Source organism: Pleurodeles waltl, chromosome 12 (genome assembly GCF_031143425.1).
Source record: "Pleurodeles waltl isolate 20211129_DDA chromosome 12, aPleWal1.hap1.20221129, whole genome shotgun sequence".
NCBI lineage: Eukaryota > Metazoa > Chordata > Amphibia > Caudata > Salamandridae > Pleurodeles > Pleurodeles waltl.
Genome location: NC_090451.1, coordinates 180,719,153 through 180,732,405, shown reverse-complemented (window position 1 = coordinate 180,732,405; position 13,253 = coordinate 180,719,153). Strand labels below are relative to the sequence as shown.

Below are 13,253 nucleotides of genomic sequence, written 5' to 3'. Positions count from 1 at the left end.
TCCTGGTCTCTAGTTTCCAGGTTTGGAATGTGTTACTGCTCTGGGATGTGCTTTCTATTGCTGTAAAGCTTCTAAAACATTAAACAAATACCGTTATCAGAATTACCAATATCAAACATTCATCTTAATATAACTAAAGCCTAAACTCCCAATAGCAGACTCACTTTTCCCATATTTCCAGAATCTTTTATAAAACAAATACTGTACTTTTACATCAAAATACAGCATGTAATTTGTGCAAGTCCTTGATTTACTGTTTGTCTTGCTGTTAATGGTTTCCACTGTTCGATTCTTAAAAGTTCCATAAAGTATTCTTGTAACAAAGAGTTTGAATCACAATGTTCGTGGAAGGTATCTTGTTTCAAATTGTCTATACATGAATCCAGAAATTGTTGTCAAAGTTCTTTCAGGTAATAAAAGTTTTGCACTTACTTGTTGCTGGCAAGAGATACTGATCAGTCTAACCTTGTCTTCTTTCTCTTTTGCAGGTTGCTTGTAGGAGAGAGGCTGAGGCAAGGAGGAACCGGAAACCGGAGGAAGGAAGAGCCAGCAGCTGCACCCATTGAAGCCAATGAAAGTCTGTAGAGAGCAGGAGTGCCAGCGCCGAGGGATCTGGTCTCAGGTAAGCGGGAGGTAGACGAGCACAAGCACTGGGTGAGGTTCTGGGGCTGCCTTTTATAGACAGGGCTGGGTGTGGTTCGAAGAGCTGGGTGTGGTTTGAAGGGCTGGGTGTGGTCCTCACATGCTGCACATGTTCTTGCAAGGTGTGCAGAGTTTCAGTTATTATACAAATGAGTTGAATTAACACATGGCCTAGGGAGGTGTGTTTTAAAGAAGCCTTGGTAAGAGCAAGGCCCAATGTGTAAACAAAACAGCATATTAAACAACATACACAGAAGCCTAGGGGGGGGGAAGGTGAGATAACAAGAAAGGCTTTCAATAGTAAGTTTAAAAGGGAGCTATTACAGAACCCACTAGTGCAGTGAGAGGGGACATGCTCTTTGCTGTGCACAAACCCTAACAACCTCCTCACCTTCAGGAGACTCCTCAAGACATGGCTCTTCGACCGTTAGCAGCTACCCTCCCCCCCCAGCGCCTCGAAACCCTAACGGGTACATAGCACGCTCTATAAATTTAATGATTGATTGATTGATTGATTGATTGTCATGTAATTTTTATTAATTGTTTTCATTATTATTCTGCTATAGTATTTCAAGGTTTAGAGTTAACCTTTTCATAGTATTCTAATTCCCTGTTTTATCTTGTTTTTTTAAAGAGTAAAATTTGTTATGAGCTTGTATTTTATATTACTTTGACAGTGTGTGTGCACACCTGCCTTGTGCTGTTGTTTCTGTATATGGGACATACTGTGCAAACATTTCAAGATGATTCCAGTCCAGCACATTAATGTATGACGAAATTTGCCAATAAAAACCAAGAAAAGCAAATTGATGTGTGGGAACAACTCAATTAAGAACAGAATCAAACTGTTTTGCAACAAAACAAATCAAATTGCAACACGTTTTAGACCCACAAAATAAAGTTGTGCTAAAAAAAAATCAGGTCACAGAAAAAGGAAACTGATTTGGTTGAAACATTAATAGATTCATTACAATATTCATGCACTACATAAAATAAACTACGAAATCTGGATTTGCAGATCAAACTCTATTAAGGGTGAGTTGGTTGAGTTACAGACATTTGGGACCTAATATGCAGGTCTAGTCTAAGACGATATCCTGAACTAATCTGAAGGCTAGTATCACTATCTATGGTTGTATCTAAGGGTGTCACAAACATATTAAGAGCCAAGCCAAGAAAGGAAATCTCTGTAGACTATTAATGTGTTCTCCTACTCTGATGACACAACTCATTCTCTCATCCAGTATCCAGATCAAGTTCAGCTCTTTGAAGCTAAACACTTACAAGACTGAAATCGTGATCTTCACGAAGACCACTTCACCTCAGGACTCCACCTGCTGGCCAACAGTGGTACGAACAACACCCACCACACCCAACATGCTAAGAACTATGGAATTGTCATTGACAGCAAGCTTGACATGGCCGCCCAAGTCAATGCCGTCACTACATCATGTTTCTATCACTGAAGATGTTGAGAAAAATGTTCAAATGGTCCCCAATCAGGACTCAGAAAACCATCACACAAACCTTTGTCACAAGAAAGCTGGATGAAAGAATCAACAATAAACGTATCAGAAGGCTGCAGACCATTCAGAATTGAGTGGCCAGCATCACTCAACCTCCCATGCCGCACTCACGAGACACCATACCTAAAGCAGTTCTTCTGGCTCCTCAATACACAATAAGCAAAATTAAAACACCTCCCCCACACTTTCAAACCATGATATAACACTGTTCCAGAGTACTTCAGCAATTACATCAGCTTTCACAAACCTTCTAGACAACTCTTCTCTTTTGGACTCTTGCTTGCACGTATCCCATGCATATAGAAAACCTGATATGACGGTCAAGTCTTCTCCTACATCGCTCCTGAAGTGTGGACGACCCTCCTCACTTCTTGAATTACGCAAGAAGCTGAAGACCTAGATTTTCAAGTAGTTCCACTAAGCCCAGGTTTGTTAGATTCACACCTGTTCAGCACCAAGATACCCTCCCAGGTGTTAGTGTTCTTTACAAATCGGCATAACATAACAGGTTAAAGGTCAATAAGCAGGCGATGAATTTAAGTAAACCATATAATCCATCCTTAAAGGATGTCGAGAGTCACTTAAGATTTAGTGATTCTGTGGTTTCAGCATTTTCCACATAATTATGGATTTACTGGATACGTTTGCTGTATAATTTGTAGCATTTAACAAAAACAAGTTTTTTTCCCCTTGTGCTCCTGCACAGTGGCAGGCTATTTGCAAACGATAACTCTCTACCTATCAGTTGCAGATTGCTGTATTTTGGTGTTAAGCTGAGTGTAATGATGTGGAATAATTCAATACACGGTATTAATGTGTGTTACAAGTCTTGGCAAAACCAATAGGTATGGGCTTGGCAAGCCGGAGCAATGGTTATTCTTTTTTTATTGCAAGCATTTGCTGAATACAGAAAGTAGAAAATACACCCTCACCTAAACTTGGCTACCTCATGCTTGTAATAAAAATGTAACATTTAAAAAACTTTTGCTATTAGAGTGTTTACAAATAAATGATTTTTAAACATCAAGCCTTCCAGTTTCAATATGGATGTTATCATTATTATTAGTGAAGGCAAGCAACAAGACGAAATCACCACATTCCAGCCACTAGTACTACAGGTTCGTACAATATTACAGTGTCAGTAGAATAACACAAAACAATGCCCCCCTCCTCCAAAATATGATGAGGGGCACCTGGCTCTCCCATATCTCACAGATATTCATTGGCCTTGGGCCGACTGGGGGGGCCTTGATGGGTTGGGGACCCCTTGACAGATGAAGCTCCTGTCCCCTAGGAGCAGGGGCTGCAGATGCTTGCATTACGCCCCGGTACAGTGTCACTTGAGAACTTTATGATATAGACTTTAAAAATAGTACACAGAATAAACAGCCTTTGTTTAAAGTTAATAAGAAAAACAAATAATATAGAAAAGCAAGTTTTGAACCTTATCTGCGACTGAAGAGAAAGGAACGATTTTTAACAGACCAATTATGAAGTCTGCTTTCAAAAAGCCCCTCTAATGCCAGAATATTCTTTATATTTGGTTCGGCCGAAACAGTTAAAGTACAAAAGGCAAGACCTAAAAATTATAAAATAGTGAATACTGCAACAAAATGTGCTGCATTGTGCTGCATAAATTGTCGTTTTTGCTCATAATTTATCCAAGCCTGCATGGTTTGTTCCTTCCGTTCTGTGTAAATCCAGTGTCCCTGAGTATAGCCTAGCGAGAGCCCAGTTTCCGTTGTCCTTTTGGTCCTTGTCTCCAAGGATTCCCATGTGTGTCTATTTTTCAGCACTTTCCACTCCTAAGCAGTACCCAGGCAACATCTTTCCCCCAGAAGGGATGAGTCACGCGGCATACCTCGAACTCTTATCTGCCTGAAGCAGGAAATGTCCTGAGAAATCACAACCCCGACAACCTAGAATTCCGAAAGAAAACATTTGGAGTCAGAAAATACGATGACAAGGCAGGTTTATGGGAAGGTAAATTAAAAACTCATTATGGTCTGCCGTGCCTGAATAAAGAGGTCCTTCCTCCGGTCAGGAGTCTCAGGACACCACTCTGCTGTCAAAGGGACATAAATCTTCATGCAAGGTTTACAATTTAAATACCAGACTAGCCATTTCAGTTTGTGGCTGTATAAAACTCTACTGCGGCCAAACAATTCCTCTTAATCTGTGTTGAGGTAAGAGCATCTGATTTGCATGCTGTCAACATTTAGAGGAGTCCATGCGTCACATAGAGTCCTTCATTTGTGTAAAAACATAAAAGCGCAGAGGCACAAAGTTTTTCTAAGGAGTCCTTTGCCACAGGTGCTACTGAATACCGAGTTTACTGAATATCAGGGTTACCTAGCCTTGATTCCCCCTCATTGTATTGTATTGTATTGTAATCGTATTTATATAGCGCTTACTACCCCTGACGAGGCGTCGAAGCGCTTTTCGATGAGTAGCACGCTACTCCGGAACCCAACAAGAATTAGTGATGGATTAGTATCATTTAATAATGAGTACAGTTTTAGTATTATTATGAGTTAATTTGAGCTCATGCGTATTTCTTCTATTTCCCCTCACTTTTCCAGGTTGTATTTCATTCCAGCTTTGTCCCGTTGTCACGTTTTCCCTACCGTTATTTTCCTCCTTATTTCTCTCTTCTCTTTCTCTCGCTTGTCATGAATAAAAGTCCGACGAGGAAAACTAAGTCCCTGACCTCAAAATTGAGGGTCAGTGCCGACCACCTGCATAAATTCACCCCTTAGCTGCTGGGCCGGCCCCTCCCTCCTTCCTAGTGCTGAGCCCTCTTTTGGCTATTAGGGGTAGTTTGCGCTCAGGCCCCCATAACGTTTTGTCCACATCAGCTATCAACACCAAATTAGCATCCTTTTTTTCCAACATTCTGGGGATTGTAAAGGTACCCAGGATTTGTTCTGGAAAAATGGAAAAAAATGCTACAGAAGTAAGCATCTGTTATTTTCCCTGCAAATGGCATCAATAAAGGGTTTGCAGTGCTAAAATCACCATCTTCCCAGCTTCTGGGAACAGGCAGACTTGAATCAGAAAATCACATTTTTCACCACAGCTTTGGCATTTTACTGGGACATACCCTAGTTTTACTATTTTTTGTGCTGTCAGCCTCATTCCAGTTAATTACAGAAATGGGTATGAAACCAATGGTGGATCCCAGACAGATAAACATTTCTGAAAAGTAGATAAAAATTCTAAATTCAGCAAGGCATCATTTGTGTAGATCCCTCAAGGTTTTCCTACAGAAAGGAACAGCTGTAATACAAAATATTGAAATTGAGTTGGAAAAAACAGCCATTTCTGTCTACATTTTCTTCTGTAACTTTTCCCACCTATGACAGATTTTTGAAAGCCAGATACCATTACGTCTGCTGGCCTCTTCTGTTTGTGGGGACATATAGGACTTGTAGGTTCATCAAGAACCCTAGGTATCCAGAGACAATAAATGAGCTGCACCTTGCAATGGGTTTTCATGGTATACCCGGGATACAGCAATTCATTTGGTAAAATATAAAGAATGAAAAATAGGTATCAAGCAAACCTTTGTATTTCCAAAATGGGCACAAGATAAGGTGTTGAGAAGCAGTGGTTATTTGCACATCTCTGAATTTGTGGGTCCCCATACTAGCATGTGAATTACAAGGCATTTCTCAAATAGACTTCTTTCTTACACGCTGTCTTACATTTGGAAGGAAAACATGTAGAGAAAGACAATGGGCAATAACACTTGTTCTTCTATTCTGTATTCCCCCAAATCTCCTGAAAAAAATGGTATCTCACTTGTGAGGGTAGGCCTAGTGCCCGCAACAGGAAATGCCCCAAAACCCAACATGGAAACATCACATTTTTACATTGAAATCTGACGTGTTTTTTGGAAACTGCCTAGCTGTGGACGTTGGCCTCTAGCTCAGCCGGCACCTAGGGAAACCTAGCAAACCTTTGCATTTCTTAAAACTAGACACCTAGGGGAACCCAGGATGGGGTGACTTGTGGGGCTCTCACCAGGTTCTATTACCCAGAATCCTTTGCAAACCTCAAAATGAGGCAAAAAAAACACTTTTTCCTCATATTTCGGTGATGGAAAGTTCTGGAATCTGAGGGGAGCCACCAACTTCCTTCCACTCAGCATTCCCCCAAGTCTCCCGATAAAAGTGGTACCTCATTTGTGTGGGTAGGCCTAGTGCCCACAACAGGAAACGCCCCTAAACGCAACATGGATACATCACATTTTTACATTGAAAACTGATGGGTTTTTTGGAGAGTGCCTAGCTGTGGATTTTGGGCTGTAGCTCAGCCGGCACTATGCATTTTTGAAAACTAGACACCTAGGGGTACCCAGGGTGGGTGACTTGTGAGGCTCTCACCAGGTTTTATTACCCAGAATCCTTTGCAAACCTCAAAAGTTCTTTTTCCTCACATTTCTGTGATGGAAAGTGCTGGAGTCTGAGGGGAGCCACAAACTTCCTTCCATCCTGCACTACCCCAAGTCTCCTGATAAAAATGGTACCTTACTTGTGTGGGTAGGCTAGTGCCCGCAAAAGGAATGGATCACACAAGGGTTGATGGGAGTCCTTGCATGAGAGCTACTGTTAATCCTGGAGTGACCCATTTCTGACGCAGGCACTAAGCATAGGCACACAAGTGGGGTTATGTTTTTATCAGGACAAGTGGGGTGGTAAGAATTTTGTGGATCCCTGCACATCCCTGTAGTTTCAGTGACAGAAAAGCAAGGAAAAATAATGTTTTTAATCAACATTTCACCTTTGCAGGGTATTCTGGGTAAGAAAGCTTTGTGGAATTCAAACACGCAACACTTTCATGGACTGCCCCGGGTGTCTAGTTTTCAGAAATTTCTGGGTTTGGTAGGTTTCCCTATATGGCTGCCGAGCCTAGGACCAAATACTCAGGTGACTGTCTTGCAAGACCAGGCTGTTTTGTGATAGTTCATTTTGATGTCTCCACAATCCGTTTTGGGTACTTCCCTGTCGTGATCAGTTGCCCACCCACACAAGTGAGGCGATGTTTTTCTCTGGAGATTTAGTGGAACACTGGGTGGTAGAAAGTTTGTGGCTGCGTGTAGATTCCAGGACTTTGCCTTACTGAAATGCAAGGCAAAAGTGTTTTTAAGCAAAGTTTGGGATTTCAAGGGGATTCTGGGCAAAGGAAAACTGGTGGGAGCCAGGCAAGACCTGCACCCTTGGACTCCCCTGGTACTTGTATGTTGAAGTAAATTCACCACTCACACTGATTGGTTTTAGCACCTCCAGAAATTATGTTTTCAAAGCATGAATACTTATCAAAGTATCTGAATATTGAAACCAAGCCTTCTGAAGGTGAGCCATAAAGCCACTTAAAGGCACCAACTACTTTATGGTCCTTTCACACGCCATTCAGGCACAAACAAACAACCGTTTCATACCGCCAGCCACGGCTAAACCCTACCAAACACTGCAGTCACATAAACTTATCGCTGCCAGACAAGGGCCCATCACATTCATAAGCCACATGACGGAATAAGTTTGACAACTTTTTACCACCCGTCAAGTAACTGCTTCCTTCTTCCTGAACATTACCGAAGGCATGCATAAGCAACCTTTACTGATAACTTCCATGACAGCCACCTGGGGCTCAGGAAGACATGTTTTTCATGTGTCTTTAGGGCACTCACAGTTTGTGGATGCAAGTTGGGGGAGTCCGAGAATGCCTTGCGAGGCCTATTCCTCAAACTGAGCGAGCATATCTACCCTTGAAACTAAGGCAGACATGCTGGGGAATTCTCGCAATGTTCCTTAAAGAGAAGGTCATAGGGTAGTGTTTGGCACACAGGGTAGCCCGTGAGAATGTAGCATATGCCTCAGCCAACATAATGTGCAGTACTGTGACTGTAATCCACTTATCATACAGCAAATTGAACATGTACTAAGTTCTGATGGAGGATAACCATGAAAAGCAGGTCCAACACTAACCCATACGTGTCATTGTCCTTCAGTGCTGGGATGGCACCAATGGGTTTAAATCCATAGGTGTAGATGATGTGCATCTGTACTACCTTTACAATCTGCCTTCTACCTGTGCAATATCCCTGTGAAAGCATACCTACTGTAAGCTTTCCTTACCCATTTGTGTCTCTATCCTCATCAGAGTCCTGACTAATCCTGTATAATTGCCAAGTGAACCTACACTAATGTCCTCCACCATTAGCTACTTGAAGCTCCAAAAAACATGTCTTTATTGCGCCATCAGCGCACTTACTATGCTAAATCCAACTTCTTCTGTGGATGCAAGTTGGGGGTGTCCGAGTGTTCCTTGGGAGGCCTATTCCTCGAACTCAGTGAGCCCTTCTACCGTTGAAACTGTGGCAGACATGCTGGTGAAGAAATCCTAAGTTCTCTAAAGTGAAAAGTCAAACAAATATCCTGCGGAAATCATTAGCCAACACCTCTATTTTTGCTTTGAAAGTGAAGCTACAAATTGAGTTTGCACACTTTCAAAAAATTAGAAATGTTGGTGAATATGTCCGACGGGACATTTGTTTGACTTATTACACTTACTCTGGTTCTCGTTGGCAGTCATGGTGGTCCTTGTGTAGCATACATAAGTTCCCTAACAAGCACTTCAAAATTCAGTCATGCCTTTGCCATATATAGCAAGAAACAAATCTCTCTATAGATATACATCACTTTTTTACATAAAAGTGATATACATATATATATGTGTGGGTGTGTATATATATATATATATATATATATATATATATAGAGAGAGAGAGAGAGACTCTCTACATCACTTCTGTTTTTATACATGTGTGCTTTCCCTGGGGCCGATCGTGACCCCAAGGCAAACCACATATGTATTAAAAAAAAAATGCCTCCCCCTAGGGAGTCAGCCCAAGTGCTGACCCCAACATTTTAATTTTTTTTAAATATTCCCTGGGGGGGGGGGGCGCGATCGCCTCCGCAGGGGAAACCGTTTTTTAAAAAATATAATAAATTGTCCCTCTAGGGGTTGGCCTGTGTAGGAAGGGCCGACCTCGGTATTTTGTTTTTTATATTTAAAAAAATATATATATATTTTAGTCCCTGGTGGGCACAATCCCCCCGAGGAGAACCCCAACATGTTTTTATTTTTAAATTATGTCCCCAAGGGGGGAGGGACATCCACTTACACGGACATCCACTTACACAGGAGCCAACCCTCCAAAACAAAATCCTTGGTGCCTAGGGCAGTTTCCTGGCCATGGATCGAAGCGTAAGGCATTGATGGAAAGGGGAGATTCTCCCCTTTCCGTCAATGCCTTCCTGGCGTTTTGACATTTTTTTCCCCACCAAAGTGAGGAGAGGATGCTTACTTGCTCCTCTGCTGCTCCGGTGGGGAAAAATGTGACGTCAGCGTGCCTCGAGGCGTGCTGACGTCACAGATGGAGAGGCGTGAAATTTATTTTGCATCTCCCAGGATAAAAAAAGAAATACTCTGGTGCATTGCACCAGAGGATTTTTAAAACCCCTCCCTAGCATCGGCCACTGGTTGTGACCCACACCAGGGAGGGTGTGTGTGTGTCGGCCAGTGGCTGACGCACGCACCTCTGGGGTTAAGCATTGATTATGTATTTTAAACATCTACAGACATAGAGGGTCATTACGAACTTGGTGGAGCAAATGGAAGACCACCATGGTGGCGGCCATAAAAACACTGTCAAGATGGCAGACATACGTCCACCTTATTATGAGCCAAACAGTGAACATCGCCGCAAAACAGCCATTTATTCGAAACCGACAGGACAACAAATGACTGAAAAGAGGCAGTCCAACCACCAGCACAGCCAGCCCGACAAAAATCCACCCACCAGATCACGATCCACAAATTATTAAAGCAGTACTTACATGACAGAAAACCATTGGTGGTCGAATCTCACTTCGTTCAGGACACAATACCGCATGGGATAGTATGAAAACCCCACTTCTGACACATATCCACACACCTGACACACCTACTCATGGCACCATAAAGCACAGCCCTACACAACCCACAATCCCTTGCAATCCAAATGCCACATGGCCTCACCAAGCAGCCCAGCAACCAGTATTTATTTTTTCTTAATTGCCACACTCATCACACACACACCTCTCATGAAGCACACAACCCACAACTGTGCAACCCACACATTACACACTACCGGCACACATGACCCTCTGTCATCCGCCACCCACACACAGTACAGCACCCACACCCCCACCAAACACCATCAATCACTGTACAGCTTTCACCCACAATACCCCCACAGACCTACCACACTACCATGTCCCGTCAAAAACACCACTTCACAGACGAGGAATTAAGGGTCATGGTGGATGAAATCACACAGGTAGAGCCACACCTGTTTGGAGCACAGATCCAGCAGACCTCAATAGCCAGGAAGCTGAAGCAAAGAATAGTCGACAGGGTGAATTCTGTAGGCAGTTACCGACTCACAAGGGAAGGTCCATTCCATGGCCACCAGGCACCGGCTGGTGGTCCACAAGACTGGTGGTGGACCCCCACCTCCTCCCCCACAGTTCACATCATGGGAGGAGAAGGTCTTGAATATCCTGAATCCAGAAGGCCTGAAAGGAATACCTGGGGGAGTAGAGTGTGGTAAGTACCCACAACATAAATGTCACACTATTGTCTTTTCCAGCATGCTCCCTCACCACCTAAACCCACATCCATTAACATTTCACCCTCTACACCTCTGTCTAATTCACCTAATAACCATCTTGTGCATGTCACTTCTGCACTGCACCCATCGGGCTCCACAGCACCTGAAAAGGCACCTGTTCTATGGGCCATTCACTTCACTATAACTCCCAGAATGCAACTATCTGCCTTACTGGAAACATAGATAGAGCATAATTTTTCACTTGGCAATGAATTGATTACCGACTCAATGTGAACACCATCTTGTATGTACCTGTGTAAATGGCAATGACAGCAATGTAAATGCCCACTCACACAAACATCCCAAGCATAACACTACAACAGGTGAGGGCCTAAGTATCATGGCAACAGTGCAAATAGCTAACTATAAATTGCCACCCCTGTGTTGTTAAGTCAGATGTCTCAATCGATATACATGCGGGAGAGGCAAATAGAGGCCAATATCCCTCTTGAAACCCCATGCTGTGTGACATCTTGCATCGTTCTGTTCCCTTTTGTGCCATCAAACATGCCAGACAGTGCACTAGGTAACAGAGGTGAAGAGCCATGACTACAAATAGATAGCCATTGATGCCGTCAGCAGTACCATCACTATCAGCCTAGTTGAATAACTCTTCACATGCAGTATAGAGTCCAAGTCATAGGGTAGTATATGCAACATAGGTATGCTATGAAGCAGATGTCAGTGTCATTGTTGTGAATCATGGGTAAGAGACTGTCTGCATCTCACACAGCTGTAGCAATACAAACATTTAAAATAAACCTCAGTGTCTCACACCCTCCACAGGTAACCTTGCCTTAGCCAACATCGAAAGGACATCATAGACTGACACTTCCCCTTTGGATGAAGGTCCAAGTGAGGACAACACCCTTGGATGTCTGGACATGGACGACAAACCTGGCCCATCTATGACCCCTGGTCAGTCCTCCACTTCCAGCCTCACCCTGCCCACATCTAAACCTCCCAGCCTTGTGCTGTCAACATCTCAAGCAACCATCATCCCCCAAACCTGTGCCCAGAGGACAGGTCAATCAGTAGTGTGCCCCACAGTGCAGCAACTGGAGTCACACTTCACCACCTCAGACAATGAAGGAGCTGCACCCAGTGGGAGTGGCCATACTGTACCAGGGTCACAGGCATGTGGGGTATCTGGGGTGGAAGTTGTGGGTCAGAGGATGGTGCAACCAAGATCGTCGGCTGATCAGGCAAAGCTCTCCCAAGTCTTGGGAGCCTAAGAAAGTTATGTAACCACCAAAGGTGTGGGATAGTTGGGGTTAAGGGTGGAGTAGGACCAGTGTTCCCTCAATTGTCAGTACCAGTTGGATCGGGGTTCGTGATGGAAGGAGAGCGTGTGTGGAGAGTGTCTCTAGAACGGATGGCTGTGTTGAATAAGGGGGGGAGTTCCTTCAGCGCATCACGGTGTCCTTACTACAGGACGCAGCTGATGCGCGCCACGGGACTCGGTTTCCTAGAGTCCCGTGGAACCATTGACGCACGGCGTGAGGGAACACTGGTCCTACTCCACCCTCAACCCCAACTATCCCACACCTTTGGTGGTTACATAGATTTCTCTTGGGAGCTCGTGTGGGATAGTATCACTCCCATTACTCTCTCTTTGTGTTTTATAAGCCTAAGAAAGTTCCCAAGGCAAGATGGGCCAAGTTATCACCATGTTGGGGGACATCATGAAGAAGCAGAGGAACAACCACACAGAAGTAATGGGGTAGATACAACAACACAACGTCACCATAGCTTAAATAGCAGGGGTGCAGGCAGACTTGAATTCCGCCCTAGGTAGGTTTTGTCAATAACAGCTAGTCCCTTCCATTAGCACTCTTCCATCTGCCCCTTCAACATCTGCAGCCACTAGTGGGATGGTAGCCCTACCAGGGGAAAGGTGGGCCTCAGACACCCCTCTCTCTGTAGCTGAGGAACCCCCCCATAAACGTGGATGTCCATCCACACATCCTGCAGGAGCAGATGTCAACACCAAATCCACTGCCAAGAAGTGATCCTCTCCTGATCTGTTCCCGTTGTCTGTCACAGAAACACCCTGTTGACTGTTCAAATACCTAATTCCATGTTCATATGCCACAAGTACACTGGACTTCTGTCAATAACTGGTGTAGCAGTTACCAGAAATATTTCATCCACCATGCCTTCACCCATCACTTTTGTTTTCCTCCTTCTTTCAGTCAGTTATGTTTTTTTCACATGCACAATAAACTAAACTGTAACACAGTTCCTGCGTATGTATCTTTCATTTTGAAAGTAAAGTAGTTATGCATGTCAATTATGCCTTTCAAATGGGTACTCAACAGTAGTTGTTTTATTGAACTACAATTTACAAAGCCAGTGACTATGGC

At 43.6% G+C, this 13,253-nt stretch overlaps 1 long non-coding RNA gene across 1 annotated transcript in view; it reads left to right on the top strand.

Moving 5' to 3' along the window:
* Nucleotides 1-471: 471 nt before the first annotated feature.
* Nucleotides 472-13,253, top strand: part of LOC138268244 (uncharacterized) — a 449,076-nt gene continuing 436,294 nt past the window's right edge. The window contains exon 1 of the long non-coding RNA XR_011199963.1: nucleotides 472-622. This is a non-coding gene — a long non-coding RNA (uncharacterized lncRNA). The remainder of the gene's footprint in view (nucleotides 623-13,253) is intronic.